Source organism: Lepidothrix coronata, unplaced genomic scaffold (assembly GCF_001604755.1).
Source record: "Lepidothrix coronata isolate B3197 unplaced genomic scaffold, Lepidothrix_coronata-1.0 Scaffold38, whole genome shotgun sequence".
NCBI lineage: Eukaryota > Metazoa > Chordata > Aves > Passeriformes > Pipridae > Lepidothrix > Lepidothrix coronata.
In genome coordinates this window covers 4279586-4305693 of record NW_016690218.1, presented here as the reverse complement: position 1 = coordinate 4305693, position 26108 = coordinate 4279586, and positions in this window count along the sequence as shown.

Sequence of the window (26108 nt, the reverse complement as noted above, 5' to 3'; positions counted from 1 at the left end):
CAAGTGCTAGAAATTTTGTAGATTTACATAGTTGTTCCTCTCCGCAAGTTTACAGCTACTCTTGCTTTTGTTTGAGTTTCAAAAAAACCCAAGTATTTTCTGCCTTTCTTTCCCTCCCTCTCCTCTCCCTTCCCTTTCCTTCTGGTGGTGGTATTGCTTATCTACATTTCTTTCTTGGATAGTTCCCTGGCAATCCCTTTTGCGGCACAAGATGAAAGGCACAGAGAAATCATCCCAGAAGAATTACTGGAACTTTTCTCACCCCTGAAAAAGAGAATTAAAACAACTGTAACATCAATGAAATTGACTGTGATGCTGCCAAACAGAAATTATTATTACAAGGCCTTTAGCTGTTAGCATAATGAAATAGATCTTGGAGTTCTGTTACCCAAAACAGCCTTTAATGGAAAAAAAGCCACACCCTGCTAATGTCTCTGAACTTAAGGGATGCAAAAAAACAATGATAAGGGAGACCACACAATTCTGTACAGAGTCCTGTGTTCCAGAAGTTTAACAAATAAGGGCATTGCAAAGCAAATCCTGCTGGTAGTTCTCATAAGCAAAAGATGACTTCATTTATTATTTTACAGAATGACATTCTCTTATTCAAGTAATTAGTACGTATGTTGGAGAAGTCAGCTCATGATACAGTCCTGAAAGCTTACATTTTTCGAACACTAATTCCAGATTACATGATGATTGAAGGGGAACGAAAATGAACTGATTTTTAAACATCCCAAATGATCACGCTCCCCTTGAAAACTGTATTTGGTAGGCACTTTCAGGCCCCCAAAAGACATGTCCTTACAGTGACCTTACAGCTATGCAATGGATGCTTACAATGATATCACAAAGAGGTCATTACATTCCAGATTAATTTGCTATCTACTAGTAAGTATTAATCTACTGTCATTAAAATGGGAGCAGAATGATCACATCTGTGTCAGTCAGGCCTTTAGAGACCATGTTAATGTCTACAGTGAAACTGTATGACAGGTAAAGGTCAGAGACATATGACCTCATCCATACATATTACTTTGAGTTACTGTGCTGATGCTGTGCTAGCAGTTAGCATGAACATTATCTCACATTGTACCTGAAGTGCTCACACTTTTTCTAGTTGCCTTTAACTCTGCAATTTCTTTAAACAAGTTTGGTAAATAAAAATTCCCTCTAAGCTTCTTGGCATCTTCCTATTTTTTGTCCTTTTTTTATCAATTTTCATACATTCTTTCTTTGCATGATTTGAGCTGAGAAGCCCTTTTTAATTAAACTATAGTGATCTGATCACCACAGGCGCAAGGAAGGAATTTTTTCCTGGAGGGTAGTATTGTAGACTTACCTAAAAGGGATAATACTTCACTTGTTTTACCTTCCTTTCACAAATCAGGTGTTGTATTCTTTATGCAAGACTTCACGGGCAAATGGTCGGACCTGATAAGGCAGATTGTATGCTCCTACTTACAATTCATGTCTGCCATTTGATTTAAATCATTAAAATGTACTCTTAGCTGAGGAGCCCATGAGGAACCTTAAATTCATAGTGTTAACTTATTTTTTTTTTTTTTTGGAAACTAGTGACCTTAATTAGTGCACAGAGGGAATGCCAGAATAGTATGAATCAGATGGTCTGGACACATGCAATGTGATAAAAGAGAAGCCCCTCTTCAGAACTGAAGTAGCTGATGAAATAAAAGCCGATTTTCAGGCATTTGTGAAGTTGACAGAAAAGCCTTTGTAACCCTGTAACCACCACCTCCTGCATGGGACAACCTCAGAACATTCTGAATCATCTTTGGGATATATAGAAGCCAAATGCTGATAGAGAGATGAGTCGATTTCCTCAGAGGCTTGTAGGGGATTTCTCTGTCCTCTCTGTTCTCTATTCTCTTTTGTTTGACTGTGGTTTTAACTCTCAGGAGGAGTCCTGGTGGAAGCTGAGACCTTGCAGTTGCTGTTGCAATAGGTCTAAAAAACCCCATCCAAACAACAACAAAAAACTCTAGCATCTTTTTATTTAAAGCCAAAAGTTTATAAGCTGCTTTACAGAAACATTCCAAAGGAAGAAACAAAGAGTGAAAAGAGCCTGCTGATGAATAGAAGCTTGTAGCCTCTAGGTAAAACCAGGCCAAGAGCAATTTATTTGGAATATTCCAAATCCTCCCGTGTGTATGAATTTTGTCAGGCCTAGTCCAAAGTTTGTGCAGTTTCTGTCCTTCAAACAAATGTAGGCATGCAGTTGCATAGATTGAAAATTTCAGACTGACCAGGAGATTCAGCCATGCAAAACTGTAGTCTGATTTCCAGTGAGGGCCTCTGGTCAGCTTTGGGAATTGTGTACTGCGTGCCTAAATCCCCTGTGTACTTCTGGAAACCTTTGCTATTTTGTGTACTTGTGGGGAACTGTGCAACTGTGTGTGGCTGCAACTCTGAGTCCACAGAGCTGGAGGACATTTCTCATTCTTACAGACGTGTATATCTTGCCTAGGAGCTGTTATTTGCATGGCACTTGATGTGCCTTACTTTTCCATTTTTACAAGGCTTACAATTGTTCAAGTGGTTTGCTGTCAATAGTCTCTTCACAAGAACTTTGTAGAAGATCAGCTGGATGTGACTGTTACTGTGCTTCTTAAGACGAACTCCACGCTTCCTGGCCATGAGAAATGGCCTTCACCTATTCTTCACATTAAACCCATCAATGAAAACATCATTTTTTTACTAGTGAATAGGTAAGAGAAGGCTGGATTGAGGATACTCTCATCTAGAGGCTTACTACAGTATCATTTCAAGCACAGACAAAACATTAAGGGGAAAACAGTTTATAAGTGGTTAAGGCTGGAGGAGGTGACTGTAACTGGATAGTATAACATCTGTAGATCTTATAAAAATGTAGTTGGTTCTCATAGACTATTTAGCATTCATGATACCAACTATCACAAGCTTTGTAGGATAGTCTGCAAAGCTTTGCAATGTCTATCCATGTATATTCAATGTTTACTCACAGTACTTGTGAAGGAAATGCCATGGATCTTACTAATGATGGAAGGGAATTTATTCTTTCCATCTAGTATACGGTAGAGGAACTGAAGAACCACTAAGAAGCTTGGTTTTCTTTTAATATAGTACAGGTTCCACCCACGTGGACACACTTTTTATCTGGAAGGGAGAGGATGTATAAATTGGACCATTACCATCTCACATGACTAGAAATGCTTACACCACCAGATCTATGGAAGCACTCAGGCAGTGGAGGCCATGAAGTCATTTGCTAAAGTTGAACCAATGCTATGTTCCCCACTCTAGTTCTTAATGAAAAATGACCAGGAAAAACTAAAAAAGAAAAGTGAAGTGCGAATCAGAAACACAGTAAAACACCGTCTTAGAAAAGATAGATAACGTGTCAGAAAAGATAGCATGCTTCACAGAGTCCTTTCTTTTAACCACACCTGTGAGAATAACCTCCAACTTCTTTCTCCTCCTTCCCTCCTTTCCAGATTTTCTCTGGCCAGATTCCACATAGCAGAAACATTACACAAGAAGGAGCTCTTTGCAGAAACTTAGAATGAAGGGTTGGTTGAGGGCATCAAAACAGGGTTTATAATGGAAACTCTTACATTCAGAGCATGGGACAGCTACTTGGAGTTCCAAAGTACATGGGATGTTATCTTCGTCTTATCAAATACTATGTCTATTAAATTGCTATTTGTTGTAACCAACTGTTTACCATTTGTTTTTGCATTTAAGGACTGAGTGCAGAAATGCTCCCTGAGTCTCTGTTGGATTACTTAGAATGACTGCTGCATATTGATGCCTTTTAATAATTTTCAAAGGCTAGTAGCCAACAGTGAGAAGTACAACCTTCCCATTTAGCAGTACCATAAGAACTGTTCTCAGATTTCAGGGATAGGCTACAATTGAGGATATTCTGCTGGCTGCTGATACTTTGAAACAAGTTTTCTCTTTCCTGTACTCCTGCGTTGTTCTTCCAGGAAGTCACAGGGAGGCAAAAAAGGTATCTTTTATAGAGGAATGCTCAGAGGGAGGAGAAATAAACTCACATTCTGAGCTGTTGTGACTTTGCTAGAGAAAATGCCTTCAGGAGCCCTCCTTCCAGTCCAGTGAAAACTTTGCTTGTTCATGTCCATATTGCCTTTCTCAGTGCAGGCAGTCCTTCTGTGTGTTCATCTAAACTGTATTCCTGATATTTTAAAAAATAAAACATTTAATAGGATATTTATGGTTGAGCAGACATAATTTTTAGGAGTCCTCTGTGTTCATTTTGTGTAGGAAACAGGAGGAGGAATTGGAGGGAAGGGAGGACCTATGTGCCACATCAGTAACTGGTGGATATAATTTTCTATTAACTGAGCTCTGGGTGCAGAAACTCATCACTTTTTATATTTTTCACTGGCTGCTGTGAAGAAGAGCATTAAAAAAAGAGAAAGTGTAGGTTCAATACTCTGAATATTATTTAGGAATTCTCCAGAGAGGAACAGAGAGAACCAGCATGAATAACTCCTAGCAACTTTCTCGTTAATTAAAATCTGACAAGCAGCTGGCAGCTGAAAGGGGGAGCTGTAGGTGGGGGAATCCTGTGGTTCACCACCACATTCCTCACATTCATAAAAGCTAGGGAATATTTCACTGTAGGCCCGCCAGAAATGTTGATGGAAATGTGAATTAAAAGAAAGAGCTGTCTGAAGGTGACAGAGATATGGGATGCAGCCCAGGTAATACACAGACAAAAATATATGAAAGTTTGGTGACATGTACAAAGCAACTTTTGTAAAAACCTTTTATTCTGATGAAAGGTAATACTATTCAAGAGATGCCATAGTCTGCAAGATGAACTCGTCCGGACAAGAAATTAATTTTGGGGAAGAGGTAGAAAAAAATTCTCTCTGTGCCATCCCTCTGAGCCCAAACATTGGGGTAATGGTCTTGGCCACAGCAGATGAGCTATTCAGCATCTCTCTGGGAGCTTTGCTGGGCTGCAGCATGCTGTGGTGTACCTTTCGCTGTCCTCTCAGGGAAGGGCTGTGACAATTTTCATGGCAGCTCTCACGCTCTGAAATCACCAGCCTTGTGATAGCGGCTTTCAGGTTTCTGGTAATTCCTCAGAAAGGGACCCACTCATTTCCTGAGGGAGGGTATCTTTTTTCTTCCACAGTACCTTCTGATTTTTTTCATAGCCTTGGCATGGGACTGCATGCATATGGCTAAACCAAATGCAATGATTTCCTACTGCAGCTTGGTGCCTTTGCTGGTGCCTCTCGGTCTTTACAAATTATCCCCCTCATGGGCAAGCATAGGCTTGTAAAAGAATGTAATTATTTCTTCATAACCATGAGATTTGGGGCCATATAGGATGTAATAGAATCTTATTTCATACTCAGTATCTTTTCTCTATCAAGATGTTAGTTTGAAAGGCTTTACAAAATATGTGAGGTATCAACAGTGCCATGACTGGGAGGTCCACAAAGAAGCCATTTTGTGTGCAGTAATTAAACGACATTTCCTTGCACTGAGAACAGTGGAAAATTGGCCAGTCATTATCGTGTGGAAAATAATTTTAAATCCCCCTGGACAGTCACCACAAACAGCTGGAAGAGTTTACCCTGAAACAAAAAAATCGTATTGAAAAATGATGTCTCTGGTATTGTTATTCTGAGTGTGAACCAAAGCCTTGAAAATAAAGGAAAAAAAAAAAAGAAAAAGAAAAAAAGGCTTTTAGTTTATCTGTCGTCAATTACCTTAATTTCTTCCCCATTTCAGCTTTCTAAGGGTTCATTTCTGTTTGGTGTCTGGCATTTAGGCAGAATGTTGCCCAAACATTTACAGATTCCAGGAGGTGACAGAGGAAAAAAAACATGTTTTTTTAGGAGGGTGCTCATAGGGACCCTATGAGGTCTTTATGAATATTTACCTCTATCTCATGAATATTGCTCTCTAGGTTAACTTTCTCATTTGTATAATTGGATACTGCTGGAGATTTAATTAAAAGTGACTCTAATCATCCTTTCATCCATGGAGGGTAAATATAGGGAACTGCTTAATATTTCTTTTTTCTTTAATGAGGTGTTTTCTCTTAGTTAACTAAAGCAGTAGGCTTCAATTTATCTCTGCGAAGATGTCTGACTGCAGGTCTGTTTTCCAGTTGAATATTTTATCTCTTCTTGTCTTCTGTGGTACAAGAGCAAGGGAGAGTGCTAATTGCCTGTGTTGTATTCCAAGACCATCTGCTGAAATCTGGATTTACTATGGTGGTTCCTTTCTTCAACAGTTTATAATTCAATGCCCTCACTGTACTTTCAAACCCTGGGTTTCTTTGCCCATTTTCTGTAAATCATTGTGTTCTCCACCCCCACCCCAGAGCTTCTCATTGGAATAGATAATTAGTGGATTCAAAATTAGTACATGGACAGTTTTTACACAGATTTTCCAGTTTTGTGGGTTTGTCCATTCCTTCTAATTTTGCATACCCATTTATTCTTTTAACTTTTCTTAGAACATGTAGTGTAGAAGTAAAAACTGAGAGTGATGTCTGAGGCTAAGAGGCACAGGAGCCCTTCACTAGGAACACACTGAACATACAGTAATGAGAACTGTGCTTGGGGTTACCCAACAAGCCTAAGAAAGACCTCTAGTTTTGTGTTAAATCCCTGAGTATCACCTCTACCTGACCAAATGGAGAACTTGCAAGAGTTGCAAATCTGTGGCCTGAGAATGTTTATCAGCTATAATAACCAAGCCCTAAACTAGTTAATCCAATAATCCAAATCAATGTAATGTCTGTTGCTTCATTTGTTATACCACAATTACCACTGCCTTCACTTGCAGACAGCTGAGTGACTGCAGTCCTGGCACTTACAAGACTAGGACAAGGACAACCGCCAGTAGATCAGATTGCTCAAAGCCCCATCCAGCCTGGCTTTGAACACTTCCAGGGATGAGGCATCCACACCTTCTCTGGGCAACCTGTTCCAGTGTCTTACCACCTCTACAGAAAAAAAATATTTTCTCAATCTGAGCCTACCTTCATTCAGTTTAAAGTCATTACCCCTTTTCCTGTCACTACATATCCTTATAAATAGTCCCTTTCTTGTAGGCCCCCTTTAGGGACTTGAATGATGATATAGGACTGTGATCTCTCTTGCAACATGATCTTGTCTTACATTATAACTTCCACTTCTTCTTTTCTTTCTTTCTTTCTTTCTTTCTTTCTTTTTCTTTCTTTCTTTCTTTTCTTTCTTTCTTTCTTTCTTTTTCTTTCTTTCTTTCTTTTCTTTCTTTCTTTCTTTCTTTCTTTCTTTCTTTCTCTTTCTTTCTTTCTTTCTTTCTCTTTCTTTCTTTTCTCTTTCTTTTCTCTTTCTATTTCTTTCTTTTTCTTTTCTTTCTTTTTTCATTCAAAAATAATCAAATATCTTAAATTTTCTGTATTATGAATATTTCAAAAAGTCATATATTCCTTCTCAGCTCCTTGCCAGTGAAGCATTGAACTGTGTCCTCCCTCAAGACTTGCCTGTTGTATTGATTTATAGGGATTTATCCATTACGAGAAAATTAGTTGCCTACCTTTGTTGTTGTCATCTGAATAAGCATGGGACATACTTGAAAAGAAGTTTTATGCTCATGAAGCAAAGGTTTCAATTATTAAATATGTTGCTTTTATAAAATAAACACACCCAATTAATAAAATAGATATAAAATATATCCAATATTAATCTCATATTCAGTTTCTCCCATGTTAATTTTCTTTCATAGAACCTCTCAAACTTTCCCTTCTAGAATGGGGAATACTTTGCTTTCTCTTTCACACCTGGGCAGTTGGTAGTTCCTCAGTTTACAGGAAATTCCAAGGCAGTTATGGAGAAAACTTTTCCTTGTGAATTTAGGGGACTTCATTTTGTGTCATTGCCAGTAGCTACTTGGCATTGGGAAGGATGACAAAGGCACACTTAGGCTATCTGAGGACACGACTCTAATGAGTAGATCAGACCACAGCTTGCTAATTCCCCTGTCTCTTTGCCTTTCCTTGCAGACTGTAAAATGGACTGCACTCATAAGTGAGCATGGTCTCATTCTGCAGAACATATACCATATATGATCTGGTTTTGTTGGTTCAGGCTTCTAGCTTTCTACAGAAAATACATCCTACAAACTTTGGGATTTGTGACAATCTTTCTCTTGGTATAACACCTTTCCGTTATTTTAATAATCAGTTTGTTGAAATTATCTTGAATTTTCAGGCAAGAGTGCACATTTTTAAGTAAAAGAATAATAAAAAGTGATACCTTTTAAACAAAAGTTTTTATTTCCATTAAACAATTTTCCCAATTGATTAAAAAATCTTGGAAAAAATCCCCAAACTTTTTAAACTCACACACTGTATTTGTTTTATATATGTGCAAACGTGCAATACAGATATTTATATATGCTAACACTACAGCACCAACATGGTTCCAACACGGTTCCAATACACAGTTTGTAAGATCATACTCATCTTTTTTCTAAAGCAAACTCTGGGAGACTTCTGCTGATATTTTCTCATATACCTGTATTATTGGAACTCATATTTTCCTTTAAATATTTGTTACTGCTCTATGTGTGGCATAAAAACAGTCAAGTAGAATTTATTACACAATGAAACATTTTTGTTGCTGACTTGAGGAGCAGCCAAAAACGGAACAACCAGAATTATTATTTGTCCTGATTTTGTTGGATGTATTCATTTAAAGAGTGTCAGCCTTTTCTGTATCCTCTAAAAAAAAACAAACCAAAAAAACAAAAAAGTATTTATGTTGAGATAATGATACTGTGTTGGACTGGCTTAGCATAATGGCCTGTATTACTTTCTTCATTCTACAAAAAAATATTTAGGGTTTTCTTGCCAGTGAATCCAATGAAATATCCCAAAGGAGAGCAATGGACTCCCTGTTTAAGAAGAGACTAAAATCAGCATTTGCAACAAGGTGCTAAAGCACAGCAGATGTCTCCACACTATGCCTTCTCTCTCTCTTGCCACTTCTGTTTCTGTACCAAGTATCAATATTTTTCTATATGCCCAGAAAGCAGGAAGTTGTCATTGCTTGTGTTTTTATTCATAATATGGCTTCCATCTTTTGGGGTGTTTAAACAATGTCCTATTGCTTCATCCTCCTTCCATCCACTTGAAACACTGTGGGTAGAATCAGATTCATGACTAGGCAGTCTGATTGCACTCTTCTCTTTGCATTCTTGTATTAATTATTTACCCCCTGCTATACCAAAAATAAACTTTTTATCTTTGTAAAATCCCACAGTGTTTATTTCCATCCTATTCAATGTTCTACACACAGTGTTTTGTTTCCATCTTCCTCCATGCTCATAATGCTTGATTTGACCTCCTTTTCTTAGTCTACTCCATGCACAAGCACCTTTCTATCACTCCATCTACATCTTGAGAGCCACAACCCTATTGTCTTTGAAGAAAAGGTGTCATATTTTCTGACATCTTTCCTACTCATTATTCAACACACTGTGATTTTGGTCTGCACTTTTTCCTTCTTTGATTTTTCTGTTCTGCTCAGTTCCTACCTCAGTTTCAAAACCTCCAAATTTCCTGAATCTCATCCAAACAAATACATTCCATAAGAGTGCTTTAGGCAGCATTGCTTATATTTTTGAATCTTTATGCCGTACTTACTGCAGCAGCTGCTTGACTGGGACTTGTATGGTCATAAAGATCTCTCTTTTTAGGAATAGGGGTTGTAACTAAGTGATCTTTAACGCCCTTTCTAATATGATTCTATGATTCTACGATTCTATGAATATAGATGTGGAAAGCACATAGACTTCCCCCGGGTCAGACTTATTTGGGGAGTCAGGCTTGAATATTTTCCCTGTGCTTCGTGCAAGATAGACTATGCTCTCTCCTTATCACTCCAAAAGAAACACAGGAGTAGGAAGGAACAAAACAGATGCGCAACTGGCACAGCACAACATTGCTTGCAGAGGAGCTACTGGCAGTTAGTGAACCTCTGGTGGCATTCCCTGATAGGAAGCTAAGGATTAACCCTGGAACCTGCAGAATCAAGACCAGAAAAAAATTGTACATCTTTCACCATTAAACGCAGCACATGAAAACATCAACAGAAGAGAGGAAACTATTTATACCATGAATGCAAAGAGGATAAGGGAAGAACAACTTCAAAACTGGTTGTATTTTAGAAGGAACAAACAAACTATCATTTACATAGTTTTTTTCTAAAAAACCCCCTCTTCCTCCTTTGTTCCATTATTAAAAATAATACAAGTGTTGAAGACAGCTGAAGCCTTTTGACTCTTTTCTATAACATTCTTTTCCAATTCTGTCTTTTTCCCATGGAGATAATAAAAAGTCTTGAAGTAAACAAAACTCAAGCTTTGACTCCTAACAAACTTATCAATTGGACTATCTGTAATTATTTGATCACCTTCTGGTTTTGTATTTAGTGCATGCTATTTTTGTCTTTCCCTTGATCTCCTGGGGATTGTCTGATAGGTGACTCTCTTTGGATTTTATGTTTACTCTGTGAGATCAATATTTACAGCTGTATAAGGAGGTGAATATCTGTTGATCTAATTCTGCATCCTTGAATGTCTCCTGCCTCCCAAGCAATTTCTTTTGCCTCCCAATTCTTTCTTTATTTACAAGAAATCAAGAGATTAATATCCTTGCCAGAATTTCTCTGAATTTTGCATGATAAAACCATAGTGGATGTGGAGGAATAAGGCATTTATGGAATGTTGGCTATTTTTAACTCTGTATATTTCAGTGGTCAAAGTTACGCAAGCATTTTCCAAAATACTGCCACATGTCCTCATAGTGGAACACGCATACCTTATGGTTTTATCATCAAATGCGGAAACAGCCCTAAACATCACATTAAGACAGCTCAATGGGTGGTCTGAAACTCCTATCTTTCCTTCTTAGAGCAGAAAGGAAACTCAAGTATCTAGTCCTTGCAGAAGAGACTGATGTGTGGCTAGATCAGATAATTACAGGACAGTTTACACCAATAAGGTCATTAAACCTTGCTTGTCTTAGGTTCACATGCTTAACAATTTTTAACCTGTAATATGAGGTTTGAAGAAATGGGTGGGCAATTAATCTCTTATTCATTTTTCACAGTCAGTTTAATGACATGCTATGGATATTGAAAAGCGTTAGGATCTCTAAACTCATACTATAGCATGCAAAGGCAATTTCTACATCTGCCATTGGTAGATTTTCCTTCATTTAGAATTACAGTAAATTATGCACTACAAAAGCTATGCCTACAAAAGAATAGAAGAAAATTTTTTTTCTTGGAATCTGTGAAATCTGTTGCTTGGTAATTGCTTAATTTTTTTAATGTAGCGGTGTAACTTAGTACAGTATTCGCCAACACTTTATACATCTCTCCCCATAAAGCTTACAAGTCCATTCATTCTTCAGCTTGGATTTTTCAAATGTAAATCTTCTGTAGAATGGATCCAGTCTAAAATATAGATGAACTTCTTCAAAATGTCAAAATTCTTGTTTCAGAATTGTACTTTTCTGGAGTTGCTAAGACCTTATTCCCTCACACTTCCTCATTTGCATCTTTAGACCTAATGTAACTTTTTGGCAGGAGCTGGCGAAAGTATAAGTTCACCAAAAAGGAGTATAATGGAACTAAAAATTTCCCTAAAATCTGCTGGTCCAGGTCCTTTCAGATCATACTGACATCCATACACTTGCTATTCAGGACACTTGCTATGGATTTAGAGTAGCAAACAAAGTGAAATATGGTGTAGAGCATATCCCAAAGTCAGATGGACAGTGGCCATATTATGGGAATATTAAGTGTTCTTCAGTGTAGTTCACAGGTTTCTCTCTCTCTTTTAATCAAATCACTGAAGTATGCAAATATGAAAAAAACGGTGCAAATTCACCATATTTTGAAAATCGGGGGGGGGGGAGCTTTGGTTAAATTCCGTGCTCCATAATTTTATTTTTTTTTTTTGCTTTGAGTGACTTACATTCAAAGTTGGAAAAAATTAAAGCATTAAACAAATCATACTCACTTTTGTACAGCAATGCTGTTAAATTTTTTTGACAGTCAAGAAAATCAAAAAAACATAATCAGTTTTGCTACTCCTTCCCATCTCCCTCCTTTGCTGGTGGTCTGACTAACAGAATACCCTTGGTGATGGGCTGCAAATGCTGCAGGGGAACATAGCAAAAATATTTTTAAATAGTTCTAACTTACCTTTGCCTTTTTAAAATCTCAAAAACACTCCTATTAATGGAACCTTTTGTAGACTTTCTATCCTTTCCTACCAAAGCTTACATTTTTGGTCTAAGTAACTCGACAGTGACCCTTTTCAAATGCTCAAATAAAACATGTAACTTTATTTGCAGTTCCTGAGGCAACCACTGTAAATGGCAGCAACACAGAGAATTGCTGTAAGTTTACTGTTATGTCACTATGGTGTCCATATATAAAAGCAAACTACTGTTTTCTCTAGAGCTGCAATAAATACATTTTAAGGCACCCAGTTGCTAAGGGCGCTGATTGCTTTCAAGAAAGAACTTGAAAACATGTTTTCTTGGTCACTGGGAAGGGGCCCCGGCAGCACCAAGTGTCCCAGCTGGCATCCTGCAGCACACCCTGCAACCACTGCTCCTGCATCAGTCAGAATAAAGAGGGAAAGGACTGGCTCAGTTTATCAGACCAGCACCTCTAATCCAGAGGTAGAAGCCAGGATTTGTGGTGGGAGACCGAAAAAGCCATGGATGGTCCCCCTTGTGTGGTTTCACAACTCCCAGTGGATTATCAACTCTGATGGCTTCTACTCTTCCTATTCAGTATGTAGCTGAGTAATGGGACCACAGACTTTTTGGGGTGATCATAGCAAAACTCCTAGCTTGTCGTGTATATCCTTGAATGTGTGCACTCTCAGGCGAGATGTTGGGATCAGGAAGAAAATCTGAGTGTGCTACCTTGCTAGCACTTCCGTAGATCTTCTCTAACTGGATGTTCTCACAAAGATATTTTAAAAGGAAGCGTTTACAAAATATTGGCTTTAGTTTCAATACTCAGGCCATTTGTAGGTGTGTAAATGGCGTAGTAAAAAGCTCTACTCAGAAAAGTAAAGGATCCCTACATGGCACCACACATGTCAGCATCTGACTCCACATGGTACATCCCACTCTCCTTTCTAGCACTTGGTTGTCAGAACTGAGCTGAAGTGCAGAATCAGAACTGTTTCTTCTTTGGCTGTACTTAAGGATCCTGCAGATTGGCATTAGTCTGAAGAACCTGAAGGTTGCTTTTGCATTTGTTATATTTCATTCACAGCAATCTTCCAGTGGAGTGATTTGTATGACATAACTCCTCATTCACCAAGGAAAGTAAAAAATTTCTCTTTGCCTCTGAATGATAAAGAGGAGCACAATGCACAGCACGCTGGTCATACAAAACCTTTTAGCAACCTAAGCAGCCTTTCCAACAACATTGCACCAGCTGTTTATGGTCTATTTGGAAAACACAAGACTGTATTTACACTTTCACATCATCTTAATTTGCTTTCAAAACCCAGCAGAAGGAAGAACATACAGACACCTCACTGCTGTCACCATGGTTATGCTTCTGACTCACCTGTCAGAAAGGACATAACTCTGCCGTGTTTGCTCAGCCGGCTCCCCAGCCTCAGAGTAGAATTTGCTGAGCACTCCGTGGACTCCGCCAGCTGCATGAAGGCCATGAGAAATTAGTAGAGTTGTTTCCATCTGGGTGGATCCAAAGTGCTGTGCAAAGTTTTAGTGAGGCTAAAGCTTGTTCACCAACAACTGAAGCCTTCAGGGTGCAAAAAAGTGCGTATTTGTCACCAACAAATGCAGAAAAAGAGACAAGGTTAAGTTATGTTTAAGCAAGAAAGCAAAAGAAATTCAGGTTTGTGAAAATATAATTCGCAGGAAGGATGGTTAAGGGATTAATATGGCAATCGATTAGTTCTGCACTACATTCAGGGTAAGGTAATCTAAAAGAGATAGAGACATTTTCCTATGGCACGTACAATTTGTACTAGGAATAGTCCCAGAAAAATCGAGAGGACTTCTAAAGTTAATTTATAAGTGAGTAAATGAATTTGGTAAATTCACAGTAAGGTTATTTAGTTGGAGTTAAAATGATTTTGGTACAGCAAAATACACAGCAGGAACCCAGTGGTTGATTATCCAGAAATTAAACATTTTATTCTGTGAATCCAGTAAATGTTTCTTACTATGTCTGGGTTCAGCAAGTGTGGGAAAATAAGACCTTATGTTAGACAGGCAGAGTGTTAAAATACAGCATGTTAAATAACCGTACATAGCAAGATACAGATACACTTATGTTTTAATTGCAATTCTTTTTATTGCATTTTTTTTCTTCTGCCAGGAATTGAGACGTAAAGGAAATTTACTCAGTGGTTTGTGAACCATGTGATAAGACATGTCTCACATCTAAAAGAGTTTGCTAAGAAACAGACGTTTTCAGTTGAGCTATCACAAACTTGATGGTATTACCAGTGACCAACCCAAGAGGAAGGGGCAATACAAAAGAAGAGCAAACTCAAGATGCAGAAAAGGGTATAAAAATAAGATTATTCTATCTGGAAGAATGCAGAGCAGAATATGCAAGTGGGAAAGAAAAAGATATAAGCAGGTGTGAGATGATGAACACAACCTCCTGAAGATAAAGTCTGGGGCTCTGAATGTTGTGATGTAATGTTAAACCGATGAAAGAAGTTCTTCTGAGAAAGGCAATTCTATTAAAAGAGCAAGATAAATTACAAAGCTGAAATATTTAAAGTGCAGTAATGGTGATTCAGAAACTTATCAGTTCACATTTTCCAAGATATAACCAGATTCTTTGTTGGGGAAATAAGAAAGGTTCTGCTAAAATGAGGGAGGAAATGGTGTCTTATTTAACACAGATTTACACGAGGTCCATTACAGGTGTTTATCACAGATGAGTGTAGTTACAAGAGGCAAAGAGTCCCCCAGTAACCAGAAAATAATCATTTTAATATGGCCGTTTTCAGGGTATAACTGTGACATCATCAGCCACCTTATTGAATTTCTGTGAATTGGAAACGGATTTCCAGTTATTTTTAAAAACTCTACCAATGACACATACATTTCAGTGACTTTACATGGGCTTAAAATCTTGAGCTATAAATTTTTCTTATCCAGTGCAGTCATAATCTCCCAACAAACTAAAACATTAACATTTAGCAATAGCAAGTTAATCACTGCAAAACTGAGGGATGTGATGTAAGTGAACTTTTTCGAACAATTTTGGTAATTGTGGATACACAAACATGACATCCCTTAAACTGATGACCAAATTTCTTCTAGACGAGCCCAAATCAGGCACAGCCCAAATGTTTCAACAGATATACTCTAAATCACCTGAACTGAAAAGCAATTTTCATATTTTATATGCACTCATAATACTACTTGTACCATTTTAATCCTTCCTACATTTTTCACATACTTCTAAGGACTCCAGAATATTTTACATATATTAATCAAATTTCACAATGTTTCAAGGAGGCATTAGCTCACTGAGGTATCAGCTGCCTGTGGTCTTCTTTTCAGGACCGTGTTGAGTTGTTGATCTACTCAAATGCTGATGAGATCTCAGTAAAACACCAGCTAGTTTCCATTGTTTCCTCAGTCCTCAGTTTGTCAGGTTTTTTCATATGTTTAATAACCCTCGCTCCTTGCAGGAACTGAGGAGACTGACCAGAGAGACTAAAATTTGTATAAAAATTGTGAGTGAAATTTTAACATGTTCTTGCTAGCTGCTAAGTGTTTTTTTTAAGTGGAAAAACCACCATCAAAAATTACAGGCAATAATCAGTTCCTCTGAGAGTTGTTTGTTTAACTTCAGTTTACTTTTAACAGGTGTTCCCATAAGCGGGAGAGACTTTATTCCCTTTTTTGATTTATTATTCCCAGATTTTATACTCTGCATTTCTTCATACTAAATTGTGTTGTGCACCAACTTAGTACACAGAAAGGCTTTGCTTCCTTTAGATCTGGTGTAATTGTTCCTTATTATTTGATCCCAACTTTTGATCTATAACATACTATCAATCATTTAATGTTTAATATTACAGTGTTGAAATAATGTATTGGACTGCTACGCTTGAATAGTTCTGAGTAAAATATGAGTAACACCAATATTCACCAAACTCAACACATCAGACAAAGAAGAAAAGCCCAATATACTCAAATCACCTCCGGCAGAAAAGTCCGAGTTTCCAAAAGAAAATTACCACAACTAGGGTAAACGTTGTGGCTTCATTTAAACACCAGCACAAAACTGCACCTGCAAAAGGAAGGAATGAGGCTACAAACCAGGTGATGCTGCTTCATCTGGCATTCAGCTGCTGACACAGCATTTTTGTTCCTGGAGGGGTCTCACTATAAACCTAGTCCAAAACAATATTTTACTTACACTGACACACTTATACCTGAACTCTTGAAACGACTTGCTGTCCACATCCTAAGGCAGCAATGAGGAATGAAGGGAAGGAGGCTTTTCTCTAAAGAGGGCCTCAAATGAATATCACAGCAGATAAAATGTTCTCTTGCAGAGGTCTTGGCCTCCAGAAAACACAGTGATGAATAACTGACAGCTCCAGCACCACTAACATGTAACAGATAAAGTTAGAAGGTGGCTTATTAGTGATCCTGGTACACTCTGCTTAAGCTGCTGGCTTTCTTAAGTGTGGGTGTTCCTGATTCTCTTGTTTATACACATAATATTTAGGAAAGCTATGTCTTCCCAAGGGCCCCATTTCAGTAACAGGGGTCAATGGTGATTGAAGTCAATGGGATTTCAAAATATGTCTAAAGATAAACACATGGTTTGGTACATTTCTCAATCAGAGCCAGAATGAATGGTGCTGTTCAGCATTTCTAATCAATAAGCTCTCAGGTTTTTCAGACATATAATATCTGATTATGCTCTGTATCTGCTCTCTGCCTTAAGGGTTTGTACAACTCCTTATATTTGTCCTTTTGTTTTTGGGAGTAGGTTTTTAGTTGAAAGCCTGCTCTGCTGATCTGAGAAAATATTCTGAGATATATTTAATGGTCAAAATTGAACATCTACTCTATTTTATTTACAGCTCACATTTGGCCTTTCAAAGTCCTCATTTCCAGAACCTCTTGCATTTTCTGCCCCATGAATTCTTAATGAGTTCCAGTTGAAAGTGCTACAGATGCACATTTGGATCATAAAACCCCCCTGAAAGGTACCGTATGGCTTCCCTGAAGCCCCTGCTCCACCCCGCTGCTCTAGCCTCCCCCCTTTTTGCTAAATGTTGGCAATTTCACCAGCAGTCGGGCCGACCCACTATGTTTTAAAATCCTTTTAATCCTCTTTATAGTAACAGAAACATTTGAGATTGATCTTTGAAGGCTTTGTACAGTGCAGAACACCTGCGGGTTAGAGCGCCGTGCTAGCAAACACTCCGCATGAGTCTGATGTGGTCTGGCACGCAAGAGCCCTGCTGCACAATACCCTGGCCACAGTGAGGCTGTACCTTCACCTCCACACCCTCATCTTCACCTTTCCAAAGGCCTGCCAGCCCAATAATTGAATGCATCTCACAGGTGCCACCAAAAATTGTTCACCACACTGACTGGAAGCCAAATGCACGGATACACTACGTGGTCTGCCGCTCGGCCCAGCTATCCTTCTTTCTGCTCTGCGCCTGGAGACATGAGAGTTTGGCTAACCTGAAATACAGGGTTAGATCCAGACTTCCATCTGCGCTTGTAAAAATATCTTCTCTAACAACCTGAAGCACCTGTGACTTTAGGCATTAATCTAAAAATAAATGTTTGCAAACATGCGGATGGAACGAATTTGGTCAGAAGTAAAGGTTCCAGAAACTTGAAAAGCCTTTTAAGAAATGTCACTACAAGAGATGTCATCTATTTCTTATATTTCTCTGTTGTCTTTGAGATGTTTGCCTTCAGTATGTTATCTCTACATGCACCTTTTCCTTTAGAAGGACTCTGGTGTACCAAATGTGAATTTATTAAAGCATTAGCTCAGAAACTGCTCTGAGGAGATAAGGAGAGAAAACCAAGACATGAAGAAATGCAACCTGTGCTGAAAGATGTAAAGCCACAAATACATGAGAAAATTCACTCTGGTATCCTACAGCCAATAAAGAAGGTAATTTACTGCAGAGGACAGGCAAGGAAGCCACATCTGCATTTGTGAAGACTAACAGCTCACACAGGAGGGCTCACAACAGGCTCCTCTGATGCATGCTTAACTTCTCCAAATCAGGAGAAAAGCCTTTTTATTTTTTGTAATTTATTTTACTTCCTGGGAATACTATAAAGTCCAGTGAATCTTAAGCATACATAAAATGCTTTGAGATTCTCTGAAGTTAAAATGCAGCCATGACAAAAGCTACAGACACCCTGATGGATCCTGACAGAGTAGAAACTGGTGGGGATCCAGTCACACAGAGGCAGGGAAAAAAAGGTTGGTTTGTTTTATGTACTGCTGACAAGCATGACACTGGTTATCCGGGGGGGAGAGCAAATGTACACCACATAGGAGGGCAATAAAGAATTTCGGCTGGTTGTCAGTGTTCCCTCCACATTCCCTCCTCAGCTTGTGGGAGTCAAACGTTCCCAAACTGATAACAGCTCAACCTGAAAATTAATTTTCATTACACACTGAATCTGCTTAAAATGTGATCTTTTTAGTGAGAAACAACTATAAAATGCCAACTGTAATTGACCTCTTGAATTCCCAGTTCACCAACACGTGATTAATTATAAATAATAATTTAATTCATAAAGTACTCGTAAACCACTGCTAAAATGTTTTAATTAATATTTACTGGATCGAAACCACTTTGAACAGAAAATATCAAGCAGCTTGAAACAAAATGGAAAAGTAATAAAGTATCAGGCAACATTTTGCTTGTATTTACCGTGCTGAAAATATAGATTTGTACTTCTAATCCACTTTTATGTAAATCTATAATCCTTTTTTTCCCCCTGGATTTTTTCCTTGGAAAAAAAATGTTGCAGCTTTGCCAGTTTAACCAAGTAAATTCCCACCAAAACCAAGTCAGGGATGACAAAAAATGGGGTTAGGTCTACATTTTTCCAGGCACTCTAGAAAGAGTTTTATGTCTCCTGTGACTTGCACCAGTAAATGGGTTTCCAGGAAATCGGGTGGTCTGCTCAGCGCTGAGCCTCCACGTTCCCCTGCCAAAGGGTGTGACAAGCTTTGGAGAGACCATGGCTTCCACTGGAAAGAGTTTTTTAAGATTATGCCTTTGGGATTTTCAAAGACTATCCAGAAAAGTGTGCATCCAAACTTTCCCATTTCCAAACTGCAAGGTGGCCCTGAGGTTGTCTTTAAGAAAAGGAGATCAGCTGTCGATATCACACAATTTCTCTCCAGGTTCATTAGCTGCCAGAAGTGCTCCAGATCACACAGGTTTTGATTCAGAGCTCTTTCCCTTTTGTTTTCGATTGGAGATCTATGGTCATTCCCTTCACACACTCAGGGTTGGAATGCCTGTTTGTATAAATAGATACACCGCATAAACCCCAGAAATTCCTATGAAATTTCCAAAACAGAGCACAAACACACTTTTGTGTGTAAATTCCCTAAGACAAAGGTTCCTCTTTTGAGGGGTTCCACCTCTAGGTTTCCTTCTGACAAATGTAATTACTGATGAAACCCTATTTTCTGATGCAAAAAATAAATAAATAAAATAGAACACTTTCAGCCAGCTATAACTGAAAACATAAGCAACAAACTGAGCCAGGCAGAGAGGAACACTGGTTCCAGCTGAGCCAGGGTGAGGTGATTTTAGCTACAGCATTTAGATGAGTCCTTCTGCTTGTGTGAGCTACGGCCAGTGCTGTAAATGCATCTCCACGGTGAGTAATGACTGACATGCTGTTCAGTGAGATCTCAAAATCTCCTGCTTTTGAGCTATCTCGAGGAATGTGCACACATGCTTATATAAATAAAGGGGTGCTTTTGAAAGTATATCTTTGTGCCAAGCTTTTACCATTTTTTTTTTTTGCAGTTGCTATGGAGCCTCTGCTGAATTGTACATCGTAGTGTTCGGGTCAGTGGAGCTGCTGCCCCACACGGGTCTGTCATCTCAAAGAGCTATTGTATTCAGTTGACATCTGTGAATGGCAGAGAGAAATGAGATGAAGATAGATTTATTTCACTCTGATTTTATTTCTCATATTTTCTCGCTGAAGTAGTACCTAAACTGCACAGCTCTGACTGGAAGGAAATGTGATATCAAAGAACAGAAGTGTAGAAATTGAAAAGCAATCTTGTGCTTCTTTATGTTGCTTCAGTTTAGGAAGAAACCTGAAATATAACAATGCAAATCATTAGCAGTACATCTCTCCTAATAATCTTAATTATGAAGTAAAATCTAAAGCCTGCCCAAATCTGGAGAAAATTCGGATCAGAGTCCAAATTTCAGGACATAGGTCCCTCCAGTGATGCAGTATTATTCAATAGACACACATTCTGTAGGATGAATAAAAATGTCTCAAACACTTGCCTGATATTCAAGATCATGCATTAAGAATCTGGGTAAACTCTATCTTGCCAATATTAAAACCAGAAAATATTACTTTCCTCTGTGCATTCCCCGTCACGTCATTTCATCCCAAGAAATTAAGGAGACAAGGAAAGAGAATTGAAAGGGATGTTTCTGCACCCTTCCTCCTTGTTTCAGAGGCTCTGAAAAGCTCATAATTCAACTAAATTTGTCTCTAACTGAAATTAATAGCCTCCCTTCCATATTTAAAGAGTTTATACTTGTTTCTTTAATATAGTTCCTCTGAGGATCTGCCAGCTTCCTGAGTTGCTTACTCTTAGATGTCTTTTTCTCCATCTATAATTATGAAAATGTTTATTTTACAAGTGAAACAAAATTCTTAATTGATCTAAGGAAAGGCAATCTTTTAGATTAAAGTGCTCAGCTGTGAATATGGGAATTGTGGTAGATATAAATAAAAATATGAGCATCAACCATCAAACGCAGGCAAGATATCAGTGTAGCTGATGTTATAGTGAATCTATACTATGCTCCTAAGACCATGAGAAACAATAAAACCATACAGTACAAACACAGAAACTTAAATCATGCTCCTTGAAAAGTTTGCCAAGGTTCACGAATCTTTTGAACCAACCTGGGCCTATTTTGGAACGAACACAAAACATGATTTTGTATTGAAACCAGGTGGGACTCAGAGGTTTTTGTTATTTGGGGTTCATTTGGACATGAAACTTGAAGCTGAATACAAAGGGTGGAACACAAAAGTCGTCCAGCTGAAGAAAATCTTTCCGATACGACCAATAAGAAATCACAGATTTTTCTTTTTTTTTTTTTTCCTTCAAGAGAAGCAATCAAGGCATGTATGCCATTAGACTGTGAATCATGTGGTATGGTTGCACACATGTTTTTGGAGCGTACTCTGAAGGAAGGCACAGTAGGGAAACAAAAGTAGCTGACATATGTCTTACCTGCGAAGAGACTCCATCTGTATCACTGAAGGACGTATGCCTTCCTGTTATCTGGTGGATATAACCAAGGCAGACAAGAGCCTGAAAGTCCAGAATTCTGTATTGCCATCATCAGAGAGAACTATAAGCTGTCACCTGTGGTAGAGAAACAGAAGGAATAAAGTTGTTTTGAGATGCTGAGCATTCAGACTGTCCGAAAAGTAGGAGTCACCAGTGACCATTAAACCTGTAACAGTACGATTGTAGGCTTGTACCGAATTATAGAAGGTATGTAAACAAGGAGATGGTTTTGTGCAGTTGGAGGCCTCTAAACTTTAGTGCAGAAGTCTTGACTCTGCTAGAAATGAACTCCCTTTGCTCTCACTTTCTCAGTCTACAAAATAACTTTCATGATGCAAAGCAGACACTGTAAGGCATTTTAAGATCCATATCAAAAAGCACAGTATAAGAGATAACATATAAAATAGTAAAAACTCTAAAACATGCTGAGGTAAATACTTTCATGTTCTTCTCTTTTGGATAAGAGAAGGAAGAGGAATTTAAAGGCTTTTTATTTTTTGTCCTTCTTGATAGCCTTGTGAGAACAGCAGTTTGTTTTTTTTAAAAAAAGTAAATGAACAATGAACCATCCACAAACCAAACAGCATCTTGTGAAGTAGCTCCATTTCTGAAGGCAAACTAGTAGATGAATAAGGAGCTGACTGAACAAGATTTGGAATGTAAAACTGTTTCCACCAGTGATTATGTTTTTTCACCAGCTCCTACATTAAACAAGGAGAACTTTAAGTATGTCTTTGAACAGTAACTGTTGCACATTTTACCACACAAGAGAAGGCAAGGCCAGATTAAAGCCCACTAATTTTCAGTACCATGAAACCCCTAAAGTGAAGGCTCTGGGGAACAGTTCAGTTCATTGCCATGAAAGCAAACACATGAGAGAAAACTCTTTGGATCCTTTTCCTACCACACACAGCTAAAGACACATGAATGTGGGAAAGAACTTGATTGACTTTTTAAAACTCTTAATGACATGATTCTAGTCTTTGTAAAAGGTACTGGATTGAGATATCTCTGGAGATGGTAAGGACCCTGCCAGGCCAATTTTCTCATGTTGTCTCCTGTGTAGTTTGCAGATCCACCTGACTGGTAGAAGTAAGCCAAATCCACTACATTCATTTAATAAAAACATTCAAAGAGGAACCAGGTGAACCCATTCACCTTCACATCTCTGTCTCTGCAGAGCTAGAAACAAGCTCAAATCAAAGGGTGTCCTTGCCTCCCGGTGTATTTATTTTTTCTTAGATATTTATTTCATGATCCAAAGTTCTTAAAAAATCTATGTGTTCAGATCAGAAACACTGGTTCAAGTCCACCTCTTTTCATAGTGGTCTTTCTTGCTTAAAAGGATAAAAACAAACAGCTTGCCAATATAAAATTATCAAAGCTGGTGGAAAACATTTGTTTCTAATATAATTTGTGAAGGGATTTCATCAGTCTCCCTCCATAACTAATAGAGATAAGAAGTTAGATAGACTTTGTGTATTTAAATGGATGTAACCAAATAGAAGTAATTAATAAAGATAACAAGGTTAATTCTTTTTGCATGGAATCTGGCTTTATGCTGAGCAGATACGATAAAGTCAGAGGAATGACTTTGCATTTGCAGTTTTGAACGTCTTAACGTATGATGTGATCAAAGTGCTTTTCAAGCCAAAAAGTGACTATTAGGGCAGCAGAATTGTGTTTTCCCTAGGGATGGTGACCTACAGGCAGTTTGGGGTTCCTTTATCACACTGTGACCTTCTGCCTAACCTGACATTGCTTGACAAGGAGACAAGAGGGAGAGGATCCCACATACCAGTGATAACGTGTCTCAGTCCTCCCAGTCATCCCAGTACATTATCATCAAGCCCCATGTGTATAAGCATCTGAGATGAGTGCTCATAGGATTTGCTATCTGATTAGCCTTAGCAGATGTGTAAGGAACTGAGGAAGTAACAATATCAATTTTCACTTCCATTACTCAGCTGATCTGTCTCCTGAGCCGCTTTCTTATTGTTTCCAATAGTTTCCTTCCCCTTCTTTCCACGTCCTTTTCCTCCCTCCTTCATTGTACCAAATGGGGAATGGTTATGCAGCTGAGCTCTGCCCAACGGGCAGGATGGAACAAGCAAGATGGAACAGTGGAGGACATAAGCTTTAAAGGAAAATTAAAAGGTAATCCCATAGATTGATTACTACTTACTGAGCCCTTGTCACAATCCAGAAGACAAATAAGAAGTGCCAGTTTAGAACCTCATTATTTTAAGCCTGTCTTGTGAAGGCTTGATTCATTTTTTTGCATTTGGTGTTATCAATGCTGTCAGTGGAACTGTAACAGCTCCCAGCTGTTGCTGCCACCAAGCTTCCCAAAACGGAGGTTGAATGTGGGGCAAGAGTATGTTGTCTCTTTTGTTATTGTTTCTGTTGGTTTTTTTTAATAATGATTTCCCATGCTCACAAACAAGTCTAACATGACAGGCATGAGTCTTCACTCACACATACTATGCAGTAATGAGAAAAGTTCAGGACAGTGACTGTTTTTCTGGACAACAAAAGCACTGACAAACTAGACAAAGAGCACAGAAGGATTGAAAAAAGCCTCTGATTCAAAGCAAATATTTTTATTTGAATTTTCAAATGAATGTACTTTTACTACATTCCTTCCCTTCTGGGCTCACTTTCCATAAACATGCTAGTGAATGAACTTTATAAACAGGAATACTTGCTAAAAGCTAATTTTAGAGAATGGGTTTTCAACTGCTCTCCAAAAGCTAATTCCAAACCAAACTTTAATATGAATTTTACACTTTAGTGATACAATTTGGGCATGCTTGGCCCACCTAAATCTGCTACTGTTGACCCAGCTACAGCAAGTGCCTTCCCCAGCTTCCTCCCCACCCCTGCTCCCTGTCACTGTGGCCACTAAAGGAAACTCTTCTGAGCTCCAAGTCCTCCCAGTTAAGCTCTGCCTCCCTTTGCTCCCTAGCTCAGCTCTATTTTATAGTTATGGTGCAAAGAATAACATGAAACTTATTACAGTTTGATTTTTTTTAAGAAATGCATAGGATCAGGTCAGAGACTAAAGAAATTCATAAATATTTCACCTAGAAGATCTGACAGGACAATACCTTTTGTCAAAGGGGATGGGACAAACAGTCAGGAATGGCCTGGAAATGGTAATATGTAGTTCAGGTCATCAGTACTTCCTCTGTGATACTTTGCATGCTTAGAAACATGGACTTCTTGGTGAGTTTTATAAGCCATTTCACTGGGGAGTAGAGCTAAAACCAGATAAGAAACTCTCTGCAACTCTATGCAAAAAAGAGTTCTTCCCTAATGTGTTGTTTTTCTAATGCATCTAAAATGCATCTTTGGTTTTACAAAGAAACGCATAAAGAACATAAATGATGACAGGTACACATGTGAACATAAATGCATCACTGGCAGTGAATAAATTGCTATTGATTAGTTGCCTAGATCTAAAGAAATCACCTCTTGTGGTTTGTTACTTCAACTGCTCTCTGTTTCCACAAGAAGTAGAGAAATGGCCAACTGGTGGAAATCTACACACACCTTAGTGTCCCCAGAGAGTCAAGATACAACATACCTTCTGCCCCACCTCAGGCCCACCTCTAAAATGAATCTACCATAAGGTATAGAGACATTGAGCGGTATAAAAAATATGAAAGTAGTGCAAGAAGTTTGCAATGGAACCACAACTGTGAGAAAATCAGTTAAAGGAAGTAAAATCCCAGCTCTGCTCTTGACTCACTGTGTGGTCTTGGGCAAGCCACAAAGGACCATATTTTGAACATCTTACTCACACTGGTAACCAGCTCCTTGAAAAGCATTTCTACTTAACATCACAGTCCTCAAAACCTGCACTCAAACTATGGAAACAGCATGAACATGGATCTACTTACATGAGGATAAGTTTTGCAGTCTGTTTCTGAGTTCTCTTTGCCTCCATCTATTCATAAAAAGCAGAGAAAAGCTCCTACCACTGTGAAAATGGTGTTGCTGGGATTCAGTCTAATTAGTAAATGTTTGTACAGCTCTTGGAAAAGTAAGTGCTATGCAGTTGGAGCACATGGAGTTTAAACCTAATCTCTCAGCTTTGAATTTGCAGACTTTTTTAAAGTAGCTGCAACATGTGTGTGAAAGGAGAATAAAGGACTGTCAGGATCTCCTCTCCAGTGAGACCAAAGACTCTATAAAAGAACACAGCACATGCTATTTTTACTTGTGTTTCTGTTTCCCTGCCGTGTTATCAGGAGAGTGGCCTGCCACAAGCCACAGACGTTGCTCCACAAATCTTTTAGTGTGCTGGGAAGTCCCAGGGATAGCTTCACACCACATCGCTGTTATTACATAGTGTGGGTCCAACAGCAGTACATTTTACATATTCCAAATCTTTTCCATACATTTGGCACTGCCATACCTTAGTCCCCTACATTTTGCTCCACCTTTCTTGTTTTC